The sequence below is a fragment of the Balearica regulorum genome, chromosome 24, assembly GCF_011004875.1.
Source record: "Balearica regulorum gibbericeps isolate bBalReg1 chromosome 24, bBalReg1.pri, whole genome shotgun sequence".
NCBI classification, from domain to species: domain Eukaryota; kingdom Metazoa; phylum Chordata; class Aves; order Gruiformes; family Gruidae; genus Balearica; species Balearica regulorum.
Window position 1 is genome coordinate 7,611,790 of NC_046207.1, and position 19,945 is coordinate 7,631,734.

Consider the following 19,945-nt stretch of genomic DNA (forward strand, 5'->3'; position numbering starts at 1 on the left):
ACATACACACACAAAAAGAAAAAGGAAAGAGATATAATGCAGAACACAGACTGACATGTAAATCCAGAGATTCATGGGTGGGATAAAGCAAGCTGAAACAGCAACCTCAGGCATGTTGTTTATATAAAGAAAATGCAACTTTAAATCATATGGGTAACACCAGTTGGCTTTCATCTGTTCTTTGCCTTTGTCATTTGCCCAGCACAATTGCTACATTAGCAAGATAGTCTGCAATGAAAACTCACTGCTGAAATAATACAGACAGAAGGGAGAAGGCAGGGTCAAAAAAGAAAAAATAACTTTAAAAAGCACCTAAAGATTCAATTTTTAAAAAAAAAAAAAAAAAGCCAAACAAACTGAACTAATGGTTAAATGGTCAGTTCTACATCCATGATGGAAGCGAGTCTGTGATCACCTAAATTGTTACTAAAACCAGCTTGATTTCAAGGGGGGGTGGGGTGGTGAGGCCCTTATTCAGCACCATAACATACTAAGAGGTAGCTTGTGTGCATGCTCTGAGCAGATGTTGCTCCTAGATCCCTGCTGCTTGTGCACTGTAGATTATGGGACAGATTTACAACAGTATTTGGGGACTTAAGCATATTACTACATGTCACATGGGATTGGCAGGAACGCCAAACAAGGTTATACCTCTTATTTAGGTTGTATTATCATAGCAGATGGAGATTCTCCTGAGGTTGCATCTTTAACATCTCCAGGGCAATGAGCGCTTTATTTTCCTATACTTCATGAATCCACATGGAGTGCTGGCACCAAAACCAGAATAATGACGGCAGAAAGCGAAGGAAATAGCCATGGCTACGCTGACAGAAGGAAGACATTGCTGTTACTTAAATCTGATACTCCTGGGCAATATTCCCTCTCTGCCTAATTAATATTTTTCAACATTTTAAAATTATTTTTGTCCTGTTTGCAGTAAGAGATTACATGTACAGCAAAAAAAAAAATCATTAAAGTAAGCCTCATGCGTTGACCTCAACAAACAAGGAAATTCCAAATTAAGAGATACCACTGAGCTCTGGAAACTTGACAATATTAAGAACAGTGGAGGTGAACCAAGGGCAAAGGAAAGGCTTCAAATGTAACTGGTCTTTGCTAGTGTCTCTTTTGCCCTTTTGCTGTTTTTGTCCTTGTTAGCAGGACAAAACCACAAAACATTAGCATGTGCCAGATGGAGTCATAGAACAATGTCTGATACATGTACCATGACGTATAGTGGAGGACTGGAGTACTTATGCTACTGTGTCACTGTGCTTTGAATCTATCAAAATATTAAATAACATAGCAAAGCAAGAAGATGCACCTGAGTTTAGGAACATGTGTAGTTCTATGCCTGCTTACAACTCACAGGTGTGATGCTGCACTGAGTATGTTTTCCTCTGAAAGATGAGCAAGACAGAATGCAAACAAACAAAAGGTATGTCTGGATCACGCCTTGGTTTAGACTTAAAAGCACCGCAACTCTGTGGTTAGTCTTCTGGAAACAGTCTTTAAAAACAAACAACGCCAAACATGCGGTCTCTGAAGAGAGAACAGAAACCTCACCGTTCCCTTTCTGCTCTTGTGTAAACGTGTCTAACATCCACGGGGAGACTTCTCACAGAAACCTCGTATGACACGACCAAAGCCTTGCACCAAAACGGCTCCCCAGCGACTGGCTCTTCCCTCCACTGGCGCCGCAGGAGCCGCTGCGGATACCCCGGGGCCGCAGCAGGCCGACACCCCTGGCAGAGGGCTGGAGCGAGGTTAGGCCCCGGTTACCTCCAGCTCCCCAGTCCCCGGGTGCTCACCAGGGGCGGGCAAAGGGTCTAGAAACACCTCGAGACAGACCCAGGCGCCCTTTGTAAGGCCCCGGAGAGAGGCACGGCCATCGCCTCAGGGCCTGGCTTTGCTGAGGGCGCGGGGATCCCCAAAGGGGCCTTCCCCCTTCCTCCGAGGCCTGAGAGGAGAGACAGGCCGCGGCCTCCCCGCTGCTGAGAGCCCGGGTGACGGGACGCTGAGGAAAACCCGCCCGGTCCCCGCTCGCCCCCCGCCGCTCTCCCTCACGGCGGCGCTGCCCCGCCCGAGCGGCCGTTGGGGAGGGGATCGCCCGCGCGCCGGCGGGCCCCGTTACCGCGGTAACAGGCGGACGCCGTCCAGCGCCCGAGGGGCCGCCGCCCCGCTACCCCCCAGCTCCCCGCCGCCTCACGAGGAGGCGCCTCCCGCTTCCCGCAGCGCGGAGGCCGCCCCGCCAGCGCTCCTCAGGGGGGCGGCGACGGCAGCAGTGCTCACTCACCCACCCACGGGCGTGTTTTCCCGCCGGGAAATGGCCTCCGCAGCTCGGCCGGGTTACTCCTCCTGCGGCTCCCAGCCCCCTTCCCGCCGCTCCTCCGGTCCCCAGCCCGGCGGGGGCCGCCGCTCACTTCCTCCGTGCCAGCTTCAGGTGCTGTCTGACCTTTCCCGCCCCGGGGGCAGCTTCGCCCCTCGCCGAGCCCCACCTGCCTCCCGCTGGCTGCCCCGGGTAAGGTGTCCCGTCCCCCCCCCCCCCGGACTGCCACATAGCTGGCTGTTGTAACAGATGGCGGTGATTAAACAGTGTGATTAACGTGGAGGAACCTCTGCAGGAACTTGGCAGCAGGACAGGTGATGGTGAGCGTGGCTCCCACTGTATTGCCAGTTACATAAAGCTGAAGTGAACAAAAGTTTCTTTGTTCCTCCTGTGCGTATACCACAAGACAAGACATTTTACTCATAGCCCTCTATTTAAGCTATGGGTATCATCAGGCATTTCAGTCCTTCAGAAAACTTGCGTCACAGGCACAAATTAGAAAACAGGAGAGCCAACAGCACAAGCAATATCCATCAGAGAGAATACCCTGATGCTGGCAAGCTGTCCCCCTGGCTCCTGAGGAAAATAAAGCTTCCCTCCAACAATCTGCCTGAAAAAAAAATAATCGGGTAATCAGTTTGACCTTAATCATATGAAGTGGGAAGATTAGCCAGACATCAAAAAAAGATGAGTTGGCCTGCCATTTCTTATGCTGTATCAGCCCACTCTGGGTTACCCCCATCCTCTTTAGCCAGTCTCTGATAGTTAAAAAGGCGGCAAACAGGCCTAAGAATAAGCTTAGCCACTCATACTGAAGGGTTAAGGGCAGGGTCAATCTTGCTCAGTTCCTTGGCTGAGCAGACGATACCCCGAAACAGGAGATTTGAGTTGTGTTGGTACAAAGCTGCGTTACGAGCCTATTGATTGCAGGGGCCAGCAATTTCGTTGTCCCTATGGCATCCATGATTTAAAGGGATGAACAGGAAAACTCATACAATCGCATGATCTAAGCTCAGAAAGGACTGCAAAAACCAGCCAGCTCAATCAATCTCCTTGCATTCGTATGCGATTTATCCCAGAAGCTGGGTGAAATAGTGTCTTATAAATATCTTATCTACACTGAAAAAGTATTTAACTACCTGTGAACGTTTCAGGTGATGGTGAGTTCATCACTTGATAAGATGTTCCACTGCTTTATTATCCTCATCACTAGGTAATTGTGTGATTGTGGTTGTTTTAAAACTTGCCTGCCAACTTTGCAGGCAGTAAATCTTGTTCTGCTTTTTTCAGTATTGTTGCAAAGCCCTTTGCTATCAGGTGCTTGTTAAAGGTGTGTGTAGATATACACAGTGATCAAGTCACCTCTTAACCTTCTTTTCAATTAAGCTGAATAAGTTAAGCTCCTTAAACCTTACATGATTAATGGTTGTTTTCCAGGCCCTGGATCATTTTTGTAGGCCTTCTTTGAACTCTCTTTAGCATTTCCACATCCTCCTTTAAGAAAAGGGATGAAAACCAGATAAAATGGCCGCCTCTTCATCTCACCAATTCATTGCAGAAGCAAAAGAGAAACTTCTTGATATTTATTTTTGGGTATCAAAGGACCATCCTAAGCTTTCCCCCTTCCCCCCCTTTTTGAGGCAGCAATATATTATAGAGAGGATTTTATTTCTTTCAGTACAGCATTTTCATTTGGTTTGACATGCAGTAGGCATAGTAGAAACTCCTCCTTAGTAGCTCGTAATCATTTGAGGGAGACAAAATGACCCATCTGATCTGCGTTCTCGTCTGTTTTATTTGCTGGTGTTCTATGAGTGGTTTTGTTGATACCAGTATGTACAACACTGATATGCACATGGGATTGCAAGCTTTGCACTTGCAGGAGATAATACAATGAATAAATAAGGAAAAAATATGGAGACAAAATGTTATTTAGGTCCCTAGGCAACCGATGGATGTAGCTCTCAGTTCTGTCTTGCTGATGGAAATACGTTCATACATGGTAGTACGAGCATGGTATTGTCTCTATAATTATGATATTAAAAGAGAGAATTGTTTATATTTTTATGATGATAGATTATTAAATCATAAATACAGACCTTAATGCCACAAAACACTTGATTTTAATTTATGAACAACAAGACTAGAATTAAGTTATGCTTTAATGTGTTTTGCAGGATGTGGCCTAGACATGGACAGTTCTTGAATTCTAGACAGTCTTCAGCACCAGCTTCAAAAAGAGGAAAAGATGGAAAACATAAATGTTTTCCAAGCTGTATTCCCCTTTCACTAATACCAGCATACAGACTAGCTGCAGCAGACTTTCAGTGATGCAACAAGACTGAATTTGGCCCTTGGGGAACAACTTTAGCAGGTTGACTTAGGCTATCTGATATGGAAACTATTCTCAAGTGTTGGTGTGTCGCAGTTCTTAAAATACTAAGTCTCTGAAAATGCCTACGTAAACAGAGTGTCTTAAGGAGAGAATCATAGCTTCTGGCTTCAGAGTCTCGTGCCCTTTCTTCTTCTTAAATAACCATCCAGCCTCCAACTGCCTATTTTCCTCTCCCTTTTCCTTCTTCACTTCTTCCCTTACCTTATTCCTTGTGAATGAGGCCTGCCTTCAGAAAACCTGTTTTCCAAGGGGTGATACCATCGGACACCAGTAGCTATACCAAGTACAACTCTGCATTTTTTATTCAGACACAGAAGCTGATGAACTCCAGGAATAGCATTATGTATTTTCATCATAGCTACTACATTTACAGTTAGCCAGTATGATTTTCATTTTATGGAAACAAGTAATCATTAATTTTTGTATGTAAATATTAATCCTGCAGAAAACACCAAATCTTTATTCTGTTATTAAAGATGTAGGACATGATCGGAATCAGTGGAATTTTGTCCATGCTATCTTCCCAATGTCTTATAAAAAGTAAAGCATAAATCATTCTTTACATCTCTCTTAATCCTTGTTTTCATTTCCTGAGATTGCCAACAAGCAATCAATTTATGCCAGAGAGAGAGAGACAGAGGTGTTTTGTTTGTCTACTGCTGCTCAGCTGACATATTTTCAATGTTACATTGGCCTTTTACACGGGTGACATTGCAGTTTATTGAGAACAGCAGAAGTATGAAAATGTGTTATGAGGTTTTTATGACAAATTTTGAGAGCAAAACTTACACAGGTTGTAGTGTTTGAGATACTTTTACAGACTGCATGTGATAACTGCATACAATGAAAGAGACGTTAACAGTGTTTCACAGAGCAGAGTTGCAGGTATGCAATTAATGATCCAGTGTCAACTTTTTTTTTAAATTGTATTTTGCACTCTGAAAATACCTTTATTTTCTATAGCAATCTCTCTCTGATAATCTTCTGAGTTATTGGTAAGTCTATATAATATTTTTGGATATCAGAATATCCAAGTTGACTATTCATCTCTTGTTTGCACAGGCTATAACAAGGTTCATTTCTCTCTTTTTTTTTTACAGATGCTAAATAGTTTAAGCAGCAAGAGAAGTAGTTCAAGATGGTTGCTAACTAACAGTTGTAAGTTTTCTTGATTCCTTTGATAATTTGTGATATCAATTTTGAAATATGTTCTCAGAATATATATTTTGTATCTAAGAAACTTTGATTTTGACATCTCCTTAGATATCTTTGATTCTTTCAGAAAAATGTTGTCATGGTACATTCTTAAAGACTGCATTGTGCTCAACAGTCTATGAGTTTTGCTCTTAGCACTTCTGATTTATCTCCCTAGTTTCTCGGTGAATATAGCTCACATTATCTCCTCTGGTGCATAGAACACATCTATTTTTACAGGCCACTTGAAATATTCTGTCCAGAAATTTGCATACTGCTCCTTGAATCATGCTGCTATACCTTTCTCTCACATTACCTCTCCTTTGTTTCCAATTTAGTTGCATACAAGTAGTTAAGCAACTGTATAAGTTCAGAAGGTAAGATGTTATAATGAGCAGCAAATAAATCTTCAGGTGTGCAGAGAGCTTCTAAGCACAGAGATGGATTCTCTCTTTAACATGCAGCTCCAAATAGAGGACAAATTCAAGTTGTGCTAAGGTGACCAGATTTTTCAGTTAGAAAGATAGTGCTTTGGTATTTGCAATTTTAAAATCCCCAAAGTAAATCAGGCATATTAACCAATTCTGTGATTTGTACAGATGAAATCATGACATGAAACCACAAAAGCTGCCAAGCTATTTCTGTTATTTCTGTTTGGTTCAAACAACCATAGGAAAAATGTCTGGTAGGTATCTTCTCTCTCATCTTCCACACCCTTCCCTATAGGCAGGAACATGGGGGTTTTTTCTGCATATACTGAGTCATCCAGTTATTGTACTTACCTTGTAATGTCATTCTCAGATATGTTAAGACACGATTCAGCCTTCAATGATAGTTGGCGTAGAACACAAACTCCTTGTATGGTTAGAATTAAACCAAACTACAGAAATCATTGTGTTGGCATAACGATGTATTTTGTTAAAATAATCTTTATATGCAGTCTGGAATGACGAAATACCAGGACATGTTTATCATTCTAGGGAGAAACAGAGTGAAAATGAGTAAAGGTGAAAAGAGGATTATCCCATAAAGCTGCAACACTGTAGTCTAAGCAAGCTTACCAAAAAGCAGCACAGTCCGTCCTCAAGTGGCTTTCTGGCTCTGTACTCCTAGCTTGCTCCCTGTGCTATTGTGGTGAGGCTGAAGACATCTGCTAGCATACTAATCCTGGAATGTTTCAACTTATTATTTTAGTAAAGACTTGATGAATCATCAGGGTCTAGAGATTGCTCAGGAAAGAACACCAATTCTGTCCATAGTATATTTTGGATTTTGACCATGTCTTATATTACTGAAGTTTCCTGTGATCAGATTCCTGGTTTCCCATCTATGAAACTAATACTCTGTTAGACCTTGATGCCACTAATTTCCTGCTCATGAATAGACCAAGCTTATTTAAGGTAGTGAGCAATTTTGCAACTACAAGGTTTAGAATTAGTAAGACAAAGCTCTAATTTGTCACTAATGGCAAGACAGCCTTTCCTTTTGAATAGAATCAGTTCTAAGAAAACAAATATACTTGCTTTGTGTACAGGCTTCGATCAACGGGTGAGAGATGAAGCACAGGAAAGACAGAAGTTCATCAGCAACGCACAGTATGCGAGGGAAATGCCATACAAGATGGATTCAGAGTCTCAGGTAGGCCAGAAAGCAGTAGAGAAACCCACTGCAGCATATGTTAAAAGTTATTTCCACTTGGTGGTGAGCTGAGAGTAGCTCTTTTAAGATGGCTATTTCTAAATGACATCCATTTTATTTCATTATCTTGTATTGTAATGTTTGTAAAAAGCAACAGAAAGTCATGCAGCAACCTTTCCATCAGCATCTTTGTTCTGTACAGAACTGCATTTATTTTATGCAGGGCTTAATAATATTTCAATACTTTAATTTATGTATTTCAAATGGATCCTTAAAGTCATATCTGCTTACTGCACTATTACAAGTAGAATTCCTGCTCCTAGCCTTAAAATATTATTTACAATTCTGTCACACTTACAAGCCTTTTTAAGGATTAGGCCCCAGTAGCCCACTTGCTGTTTAAATACAGTAAAAGACTGTGACTACTCCTAATTGCTTACTAAGCAGCGATAGCTATTCAAGAGAGCATCTGGAGCCTCTTCTGCTTCATGCATCATCAAAATAATTCTCAGCTAAATTCTGAATGCTAGTCTTTATTACTGGCAATTATGTAAGAGGCAGAGAGATCACATTATGAATTTTAGAGCCAAGATGAAATTTGTAAAGATGGCAGTTAAATCATCTGTTGATTTGCAGATTGGGCCAGTTTGATACAGAGTTACTGAAAGTAAATTTAGAACTCTGCAGTCATTTATACAGTCCCTCCATTAACTTGTTACATTTTAATAGATTTTTTAAAACTAACTAAAATGGAAAAACGAAAGCAGTAAAGGAAACATCCAGAAAAAAAATGCTAGAATATGATATTGCTGTACTGAAATAAGTGTATCTGTTTGCAGCTGCTTTCTTACTGTAAGTAATTTAAAAGCCTAAAGGGGAGGGGGGAAGATTGAGCGGTGTAGGGGCTTTTGTTAGGAACAACACACTATGCAGTCTGTCTCCAGTATGTAAATTAAGATAGTTTCTTTGGCAGGCAAGTCTACTCACTCAAGCAGGTGCAAACTGTAATATTTATGGGAAAGACTGAGAAGGTATACAGAACTATTACCACCAATTTCATTACAGTTGTTCACTCTCTGCAAACAACTGCTGATCTGTAAGGGACTTGCAACCTGGGTCCAACAGCACTAAACTAACTTCAGAAAAAAACTTGATTTTGACCAAGCTAGACTACTAACTAAATGCTACGAGGACAAACTTTCTAGCGTACATTCAAATAGACACCCAGTGAGAAAAGTGTAGAGTTTCTTTTGTTCACCTCTTTTGGGGGTATCGCTATGAGTCCCAGCCAAGATCCAAAGGCTAGACAAAGTATGCATCATACAAATATATGTCTATAAGACCCAAATGACAAGAATTTGCTTCCTTTCTAAATTGAGCAGTATTTTAGCTTCCTGATTTTTAGTGGAAACCATGACTTTTAACTTCTACAATAGTTTTTCTAGTAATTGCACACTGAAGCTTAACTCTGGTTTCAAAGACACAGTAATATAGAAAGTGTATGTTTGTATGCTGTACAAATTCTCAGTGTCAGTCATTTTGTCTGGCACTAAATTTCCACTCGTGTTATCTGGGTTGGTCAGGTAGCTCTTGGGGGAAGTTTAACAGGCCAGAAGCAGAAGGTGTCTTTACCTCTTACAATTGGCAGGACAGTGCCTCAGATTCTGGTACATAATAGTTCGGCTTTATAGGCCATGCTGACAGCAAACATGCCTTGCTGGTACACGCTCTGCCACTGCTCCCTTTTTCCCCTTTATTCCACTATGCCGAGTATTTGTGGAGGACAGAGGCTGCTATGTGATGGTGATGTTAGCCAGAGATTCCTTTTTTCTTGGGACAATGCTGAAGCAGTTGAATCAAATGGCTTTGGTCATTCCTCTTGATCAAACTAATGATGACAGCATTAAAATAGGAAAAACCAAACACCAAATAGCTGTGCAGTCAGACTGATCATCAAGACCACTGCGCAGTTGCACAGCAAGTCCACTTGCATTGATGGCAGCATTTCTGCAATGTTTGGGCATGTAAACAACTGGAAAACAAATACAAGCATTTTTTTATTGTGCCGGATGAGTTTTACTCACAAGTAAGGCAAGGAGAACAGAAAACTCTATGGAAAGCATTAGCTCCCTCATTTTATAGATTTTTATCTCTGGGTTTAACAGTGAGCATCCTTAAATACAATACTAAGTTCCAATAAACGATTGCAGTGTTTGTTATTTATATTTACCAAGATTATTGCATTACAAGGTGATTATTCCCATCAGTGGTAAACTTAGTCATTCAGTGGATTAACTCTTTTATCATGTCATGAACCTCATAAAGAACATGGGTTATGAACACTCAGACATGAGATCATTATCATCCACGTGCACAACACTGAAAAATCTCTCTTATTCCAGACAAATAGTATGTTTTGTTCCTTAGGCATGTCTGAGACAACAGAAGCATAACAGAAAACAGGCTAAAAAGAAAAAAAAAAAAACCACCACACATGGGAAAAACAGAGGGGGAAACCCAAAGTTTGGTCTTTGCTACAGGCAGTTCTGACACACCACAACCATCAAACATAACAGTTGTTAGACTAAACTGGTGTCATGGAGAACTGCCAATGAAAAGAAATTCCATTTTAGAGGACCTACCTTAAAAATTCAAAATAAAAACAATTGAAAAATCCATGAGAACTAATTTAAGAAAAAATCAGTAACAATTACATTTTTCAGCTGTGCCTACACCCACTGCACCTTTCAGTTTCTCAAGCACGGGTCAGATCTATGTTAATGACAAAGCTGTACTGTGCTTCCACAGCAGAATGAGGAAAATATAAAGCTCACCTGAACCCCTTATTGCTGAACAAGGCAAGAAGCCATCATATGTTACGTTAGACAAGTACTTATGTACTGGCTGGATTAGCATCAGTAAGTCCAAGGGATCACAATAATGCAATAGCGATGCAGAGCTGCCTGTATTATCTTTCTGTTATCCACTCCACATTTGTTCACCATCTTGTGGACCCAAACTGCAGTTCATAATACCTACATTATGGGATGAGGTCTCACTCGTGATCAAAAGACACTTGGTTATGTTTTGGCTTGAACTTGTTCTTAGTGTAGGATACTGATAACTCAAATATTCTACTATGTGTAGCTTATTAATAAAATTTCAGTCACCCATAGCCATCAGCTGTCACAACAATAACAGAAGCTTAATTATTTTGAGTGTTGTACCCTATACAATTGTTTGTCCAAAATACAAAAGCCGGGGCAAGTGTGAATTGACATAAAAAACTCCACTGTAAACACACAAGAATTGGTCCCTTTATAAAAATAGATTAAATTAAAAAAAAAATCCCAAAGTTTTTATGTAGAACAGTGCACACCAGAAACTTTTCTTGAGTTTTACAGGTGGCAAAGACAAATTATTGTAGCGTATTGAGCTATGTTAATACTTGCCATTCTGTAAGGGAAAAGCAAGCTTCTTGTTTGGTCTTGAGTTTAACTGAAAAGCAGTCAGGATGGAGGAGGTTACTACAACTCATAAGTTTTTTCTTGATGTAGGTTTTGTGCTCTTACTATGTTTCACAGGCTAGAATGTGTTTTTACTATGTTTCACAGGCTAGAAATTACAGGGAGAAGGGAACAAAAAACCCACAGATTTCTTAGAGATTCAGAGTAAACCAGGAAAATCCTCTGGTCTTCTCTTATAGAAAAATCTAGGGAAATCTTCTATCAGTGCTAGAAATTACATGTATGAGCCCACTGAGTAGAAGTTAACCCCATCTCAAAGTTAGATAGCTGTAAATGAGATGAGTTGCAAAGTAAATTGCTTCCCCCTCAGCCAGAACTTCCACTTGTTTCATCCACCTGTAGGATGATTAGCTACAGTACACCATGTCTCATCATCGTATCGCACCAGATAGCCACTTTCCTAAGAACATCGTAAGAACGCAGAATTTGGTGCTGCAATCATCGTGCTATTTCCCAAATATCTTTTAATCTGCTGAGATCAGGATATCTGTGCTTATTGCTATTCATAGTCTGTTTTCCATTTGCTGTCATCACCATAAAGAGATTCTCAGAGTTAAAATGCATTAAACATGAAAACTTAGTGCTGCATCTCTCATCAGAGTATGATATTTCTCAAAACAGACATGGCTCATAGCAGAGGTCAATCTATTTTCCAAAACATTATTTGGTAGTTCCATTAAACTCTTGTCTTAATCCAAAGTACCCTTGAAAGTTGCGTGATAGACTTTAGACATTAGAAAAACAGTCAAATTATATTCACACAAGGAGTTCTTGGGGAAATAATTGTTTTATTTATTGATTTACCAGCTAGCAATCCAGAGAATAAAAGCTAGGAACAGCTAGATCTTCCAGTAAAGTTCCCAGGAGAACTAAACAAAACTGAGCATGCCCAGCTGGATCTTGAACACTCTGGACAGTTAGATTTCTCACTTGTGTCTAAACCCTCTCAAGAGCTACAAACATTGCATATTCTCCTAGCCTACATGTCTAGGTAATGGAGTTCAGGGAGGAAATGTCACTGAGGCAGAAAAAGGAGGAGGAAGCCTTGGCTCCAATCTACTGAAACTTAGATCCCTGCACTATTTTGCCAGTCCCCAACAGCTGGATTACAACTGTATTAACTTCCTCCTTACCAGTATTTGTTTACACTCCATGCAAAGTGAACACTGTAGGTAGGAAAACTCAAGAACCACCCCTCTAGAGACAACAGCTTAGTGGCTAGGGCGTTCATATGAAGGGGAAGCAAACCCAGTTCTACAACCTGAGAAAGCAGTCTACATATTAAACTATTTGGTAAAAAAAATGGGATTGGGATGTTGCTTCCATGCTTCCCTGTGTTACGGGAGAGAGCATAGTTCTCAGAGTGGGCTAAAAGGCGTGAGTCACCTCATTTCAGATGTGGAAAAACCTGTGTCTTCTACAATGTGAAATTAAGTCTATAAACACTGTCTTACGTGGTTGAGTGTGTTTTCAAATCAGGTCATTACATTTAGGTCAGAGTCATTCCCTAATGTGCATACTATTGGCAAATGCAGATGATATTACTTTGACTTGGCGGGATTCAGGCTTTCCTAGTCTACAAAGCAAAGCAATCTTACTTGAACTTGGCAAACTTTAAAACATGCAATGGGTGAATGATTTGGCTGGGTGTGCATGCCTCTCCCATACACTTTCTCTTTTAAGTGACATTGCTTTTGTAATAGTTGTATTCGAGTTTTGATGCATATTTCTGATAGTAATTTGAATACATTGCTCAATTACCAACCTCACTTCTATTTTGGTTGTTATACTGCCATAATCAGTGTATTAGGTGAACAAAATAATACACAATTATGATTTCTGTCTCCTGGGTTTTTTCCACCATATTTCCAGTGACAGAATTACATACTACAATGTTTTGATTCCCCCTCCCTCCCCCAACTGTATTGTGATACAGATTCATAGTAAAGAAGACCCAGTCAAAAAAGAGCATCCAAATGTTGGTAAGGTGGTCAGAAAATGGTTTGTGACTGGACCTGCTTTCCTGGAAGTTGATTGTACCATCTTAGACTGGTCTCTGGGTAACTCTGGATTACATATTCACCAGGTAGTAATGCAGCCTGATAGAAGTAGAGTTACAGAGTAAGAGTTGGAGTCAAGGACATGACGTCCACATTATATGTGTTTTAAGAGGTTTTACTTCTGCCTGTTGCTTGGCTGGTCACTGAATGAATGCTGATGACCAGCTGGAGCCTGTCTTCCCATTAAGGTCTATCCAAAAGGCATTGTAGGATGTGTTCTCCCAGACTGCTCCTTGCTAAGTGGAGACTAGAGAGTTGGTTCAAACGTACAAGGCCCGAATCTGAACAAAATGCCACTGCAGATGCACCCTCTGTGCTCTAAATGACTCCTGTAAGTAGCACTAGATAAGGCATGCTTCTGTATGGTGGGGTTGGGGTGTTTTTTTGTCTTCGAGTGGCAATCAATTACAAAAGTGAATCTGAGACAACTGTTACATAGAAGATTTTTCTCGCCACTAGTCAGTCCCTTAGTTGTGTTTAAATTCATTTGGGTGATGTTGCTGGTATTCATTCAAGTGCAGGACAGACTAAGGCCATCTGTCTAGCACAGAATAGCATATTGAGAAAAGCTTCGTTCACAATGCACATTCTATGCTAAATACCAATATCTATTCAAATAACTTGACTGAAAAATATTTTTTCAGCCTTGTGCACATCCAAGACAAAGGGATACATAGCAATTTTGTTGTTGTATGTACATACTGAAAATCAGTAGATTATATTTAATGCATATTCAAAGATTATAATTTTACAATTTTTAATAAAATATAAAGTCCATAATGAGATCACAAATATCTATAAAGCCTATTTTGCATTCATGAAGATAGGTTCTCAAATGAAAGAAATATTTGCAAGTGCTATTTTTGGTGGAGTTACAAGGCGTAAGATCTCCAAGGAAGCATTCCAGTGTAACTGAACTTGGTTCTAGAGAAACAAGTTGAGTATCTACTAGTTCAAGCCTTTTTTTTTTTTTTTCCCAAAAGACTGTATCAACATGCAACATTATGTTTGCTCAGTATTTCACAGGAAAGGGTGGTGAACTGAGCAAATTCACAGTTGTTTTATGATTAGAACAGAATGAAAGACAGTAGTCCAGGGTGATCTGATGGCTGCTGAGTTTCACAAGAGCCTTACCAGGTAACCCCTAAAATATGTGGATGTTTTACTTCAATATGCCAGAGGATTTTTGTGCCAACAAATATATTTGGCTTGTACATATTTCATGTATTATACTACATGATGATTCTTTTACATCATGCAGCTTTTCATGAATCAAAGTTTACCCTCCAGATATCTCTATTTAACTGACTGAAACTATTTGGTGAGGATTCAGGTTGTCTGCATTGTTTAATACTTATTCTCAGAAGAAACATTTCTGTTTATTTAATAAGCTTTCTTTTAGTTATTGAGCTAATGCAGTAGCCTCCCTATGAATGGAGCTATCTACTGGTTTATCATTCCATTCCTTTATCAAACAAAGCGTCAGTATTTTTATTTCCAATATGTAGTATTTGTCTAGGCATTTGTTCTGCTGTTTCAAAAGTGAAATGAGAATCTTTTATGCATTGCTATCTAAATGAAAATGTATCCATTTATACCTTTAAACCACAGGACAGATTAATTCAGTCTTTCACTTGTCCTCAATGTTTGCTTCCCTTTCTTTCTCCCTGATATAGGTAATGTATGTGCTTCCACTAGACCAGGTAGTCCATATTTTTGCCTTAATTATCTGTCCTCCCCTCCATGCTATTGCTACATATTTTGGACAGTACTCCCTCCCCCTCCAGTGAAAAGATTATTCTGAAATAAATCAGAAAACTAAATGATAATAGAGATTATTTGTGAACAACAGCTCCCTCTAGTCTTTTTTCTGCTTTATTTCTTTTCCCAACAGGGAATTGAAACTAAAATAATCTCCCCCTAACACAAAGATAGATCTTGGTGTCTCACTTCTACATTCTGAAATACAGTGTTTATAATTTTTATCCTAAATTGAAAGCCAAATGGAATTTAAACAGTGGAACTAAGTATGTTAAAATGGACTGTGAGATTAGAAGATTATGCACACTTTATGGTCTCACTTTAAACACACATTAAAAGTATCTGGGTAAAAAGAAAGGAAATTACAATGCCCCTGAGAAAAGAATCTAAATCATTTTAAAGCTGAATAATGTGGGGTTTATTTTCTAATCTGAGGATACAGAACACAATTATTTGTCTTTATTGGCTAAAGCTTCTACCCCAAGCTAGCAACAGAGCATGTGTAGATTTTTGGAATTTTTCATCCCTTCTCTGCTCCTCATTTGTACCATACTCTAGAAGAAGTTACACTGCACTTCACTGACCGTTCAAACTTATAGCTGTGTTGTCCAAAGCTTTGAAATAGTATTAAAGACTTTGAAGGAGACCTCTAGCCCCATGGTAGCAAGCAACAATGAACATCTAGACTTTTCCAAGATGTTTAAATAGAAGAGTGAAGCTAGAGTAGGGTATACTAAAGACCTACTTTGGTACCAACACATATAAAACTAGACTTATTTCTATGGTTAACATTCCAGTTTGTGGAGAACCTGCATAAAGAGAAGCTATCTGTTCTTAGCTATTTTATTTGTCAAAGAGCAAGAGATCTGTGGTTGAAAGCTTACGTTACAAAAATAAAATGTGGAGAAAATGTGCTAAGTTCTTATGATAGGCAGTTAATCATTGAACAAGTTGTTAACATTGCGGTAAAGACTCCATCCTTCAGAATATTTAAATGAGATATGACTATATTTCTAAATTATAATATTTAGACCACAAAAATTGCACATAAAAACAAACAAAATATTCCCCAACCAAACCAACACCACAAAGCACAAATAATCAAAACCCAAAAAGCTAAAAAGCAATGAATTTGTGAGCTCAATGACAGAAGTACCATTTACTTTGGAAAGGTTATTTTGTATTTAGGTTCTAATGCTGCTATGGAGTGATATCTTCCGGCAAGTTGCTTCCACTTTCTGCCTTAGTGTTTTGGGCTCTCTAGATGCTTATCTAGATGATTATCTCCTCCACTGCCATGCTACCTGCCAGCAAATGCTGACTGGTGAATAAAATAATATCCTTTCCTTCTTAGAAAAAAAATGAAATCATATTCCAAGAATGAAGTGAAAAATAGAAGTTTATCTGAATATTTTTAAGAAAACTGGCCTTATCTAATTATCAATGATACAGTAAGATGGAAATTCTGTTAAATTAAGAAAGCATATAAAATTTATTTCCTAGGTTCTAATTTCATAACAATAATGGTGTGCTAATCCTTTGCACTGCAGTATTTTACTTTAAACTTCCAATATGAGGTTTGCAAGATGTGTCAATTTTTTTTTTAAACATAACAGGAATAGTTCACTAATCTGGATGACAAAAATATTTTCTACTTCTGATTGAAGTGTTGCTATACTAGTAACAATGCAACACGTTGAATGTACAATGGTGATACAGCTTACGAAATAATCTTCATTAAAATATGCAAGTTACTACAGAAAACAATTATAATCAGGAAGGTACTTGGCAGAATCAGATCATAGAGGTCTTAAGAGATGGTACTTCAGGAAGAATTAACAGTAATATTGATTATCATTCTGAGATGCTCTCATGTTTATCACCGTTTTGACAGTGGCCCAGCAGGAAGACGTTTCTCTCAGCTAATACACTAGCCTTTTAGCTAGTTAGGCTTTTCTTATCCCCCACAGAAGTTTTCCTTCTTTCTTCCTAAAGAAGGTTCAGCAATCTTTTCTTTATACCACGTACAAGGAAGATTACACTTATACAGAACTTGCCAGATTGTGAGTAATGGATACGTTGGTACATGCTACAGCTCTTTGGCTCAATCTTTCTGTGTACATGTAAACAAAACCTGAATCCTCTTACACATTCTGTTCCAGCTCACTGTACTAAAGATCTCTGAAAGATGGGAAAGGAACCCTTTACTGCCATTAAAATTAAGACTATCAGCATAGTCTCTGTGTTTGAGTCATTTTCACATATATCCATACAGATATATATATTAGGAAACTATTTTTTTTAAACCCATGATCATTCATTGGGTTTCAATTGGTTTTCAATCATTCATCATTCAATTAATGTATATCTAAACTTTCACCAGTGCCATACATGGACTTTCAGAATCTCCAAGGGAAAAAAAAGGGCTTTAGGAGTTCCCTGTAGCATTTGATTAGTATAAGTAAGATTAATGTGCTTATATTGGGGAATGTTAGGTTACTGCCCTTATACAAACTTCTGAAAAAAGGATTTTACTTTCAATTTCTGCTTTTCAGAACAATCCAAAACAGTGTTATGCTCACAAAGCAGGTAAACGTAATCAGACATAATCTGGTAAGAATTTATACTACTTCACCAATAAGCCCTTGTCTCAACATGTGACATGCTTCTTCTTTCAGCTTTTTCCATGTATCCAAAGATATTAAGCCAAATTATGTAAACATGTTTGTCTGTGATTGGTACAAGTTGGATATGCATAAAAGTTTATTACATTATTTTCAATCTTCCCCCCCCTGCCCCCCCGCTTTGGATTAACATAGCTTTTTAAATTCAGAAGTTGAAAGACTGGTACATTACCTATTCCGCTTTTCTGTGTGCATTAGTCTAGACTTAATCCTTCAAGTGTGGCTACTCCAAGAAGGAAACTATATTATCTCCAAGAGCTTGCTATATTCTTAACCCTAAACTGTGTAAGCATTGTTGGGATATGTTAATTTAAAATTATTATTTTCAGTCTTCAGTACTCAATATTGGTATTCATATTTGAGCATAAAAATTCAATAACAAAAAGTTACTCTGTTTTATCTCATTACAAGGAATTTTTAAGGACCAGAATTAATTTGAGTGTTATTGACGATGGATACATCTACATGAAAAACACTAACATCTTAATGACAAAGGTCACACCTGTCCTCTAGAAAACAGAGGGCAGAATTGTTTTGTGGAACAGGAACATATGAAGTGTTTCATAATTGAACCACCATGACTTGGTTTGAATGGCTCACATTGTAGTTCCCCCGATGATATTAACATGCAAAAGGTCACAAATCCAAATTAGACTTGCAAGTTAACTAATCTAATAAACTGAACTGGAAACATTCCCTTGTATATCTGTTTATGTCATGTTGGTACTTTCTTACATTGCAGAATCACAGCTTTCAGTTTTATTCTTATAACAGTGATATCACTCTGGCAAGTCATCTGCAAAATAGATTAAATATTTTTAACAGAAGGCCTTGATTTATATAGTGAAGAGTCCCATACTCAAAAGGAAAAAAAAAACAAACCCCAAACACAAGCCACACCCCCAACCTGAATAAAATGCAAACAAAAAGTTGAAGAACATAGTATATTATGTGGAAAAATCTAGTTTCAGTATGTGTTATCACCTTGGGGGAGAGATCAAAGGAGGAAAAACGAGTTTTCTATTTATGGATGGTACATGTGTTTTCTTCCTGCTCTTTAGAAGATTTGTTCTTACACTGCTTTATTTGTATTGCAAATTTTTTTCTTCAGAGTTGGTGATGTTCAGTCACCTCTTTTTCTTTTCTAGACCTTCACAAATGAGAGTTCTGGAATCGGACATGGATCTGTCATCAAATCTTCTGGGAACAGATCAGGCCTTAAATTTCCTATTATAGACAATATATCAGTCAAGCAGAAGTTGAAATGCAACATGAGCTTAAAAAAAACTTGAGAAGCATGTACTTGACCAAAATAAAGTCACCTCAATTTCGTGTGCCCAGTACTCACCCGAGTCATTTGTCCTGATATTACAAACAGAAAATGGAATGGATGCTTTGTAATTAATTCATCATTTTATTATTTGCTTTATTTTCTTCATATAAATAAATCAGTTTAATAACAAAAGTTTCAAAATAGAGTTCATGCTTGCATTTTTAAGTAATTTTTAAACTGACACACAATGGAAAATTTATATTGGAATTACACCTGCAACTATGAACTTTGTCATAGTGAATTAAGTGAAACAGCTTAGTGGTATTATTCAGGATATCCAAAATTACTTTTGGGATAAGAAATCACAGAATATGCAGGCATGCCTTTCAGTTAATTGTGAAACACGGGATCAAAGGCCAGAGATAAAGCACATCTTCCGGTCACGTTGTTCCTTGGGGCACAGGCAGTTTTGCAGTCAGGTTCACTGGGCTTTTCATGAGAATGGGATCAAGTCCTTATTTCATGCAACTTTGCAATTGGTTGAGATAAGAAGGGTAATTTAAAATGAATTATTTGTGTTTAAAATACAAAAAAAAAAGAAAGTTGCTATTCATAGTTAATTTATCAAAACAACAAATGAATCCTCCATAATTTACATAGCCACCATTAAACAAGTTCCAACCTAACAATGTGTATGAGTAAATTCTCAGAAAACAACATGAAGTTTGCCAGGATTAGCTAATCAGTTTATTGTTTCAGTGAAGTCAGTCAGCATGTATGCCAGCATTTTGCTTTTTAAAGTGATACTCCATTTTTAATAAGCACAAAGCTTCAAGTATTTATAGAACAAAGATTATTCACTAAATATCATAGCAGATGGGTGGTTTCTCTCTTCTTGAGGGAAACTGTGGTAACACAGCTTCAGCTCTGGAGACAGAAACCCATACAAAGAGAAACAGTTTTGCAGGAATGACCATCTCTGCAGGTGTATATCATTGTAGAAATGCAAAACTATTTTGATGTTGTTCTTGACATGTATAATTAAACTGGGGCTCTCCACACAATCAAGAATACCATTGAATAT

General features: G+C 38.6%; 2 long non-coding RNA genes across 3 annotated transcripts in view; one reads left to right on the forward strand and one right to left on the reverse strand.

The window, feature by feature from the left end:
- The window catches only part of LOC142605129 (uncharacterized), a 26,288-nt gene extending 23,842 nt beyond the window's left edge, over nucleotides 1-2,446 (reverse strand). The window contains exon 1 of the long non-coding RNA XR_012838878.1: nucleotides 2,301-2,446. This is a non-coding gene — a long non-coding RNA (uncharacterized LOC142605129). The remainder of the gene's footprint in view (nucleotides 1-2,300) is intronic.
- LOC142605130 (uncharacterized) lies at nucleotides 2,389-18,894 on the forward strand. 2 transcript variants are annotated; one of them, XR_012838881.1, is made up of 4 exons: nucleotides 2,450-2,521; nucleotides 7,453-7,556; nucleotides 17,460-17,517; nucleotides 18,737-18,894. It is a non-coding gene; the product is annotated as an uncharacterized LOC142605130 (long non-coding RNA). The 2 variants fall into 2 exon arrangements; XR_012838880.1 differs by lacking the exon at nucleotides 7,453-7,556 and having other exon boundaries at nucleotides 2,389-2,521.
- The last annotated feature ends 1,051 nt before the right edge of the window (nucleotides 18,895-19,945 follow it).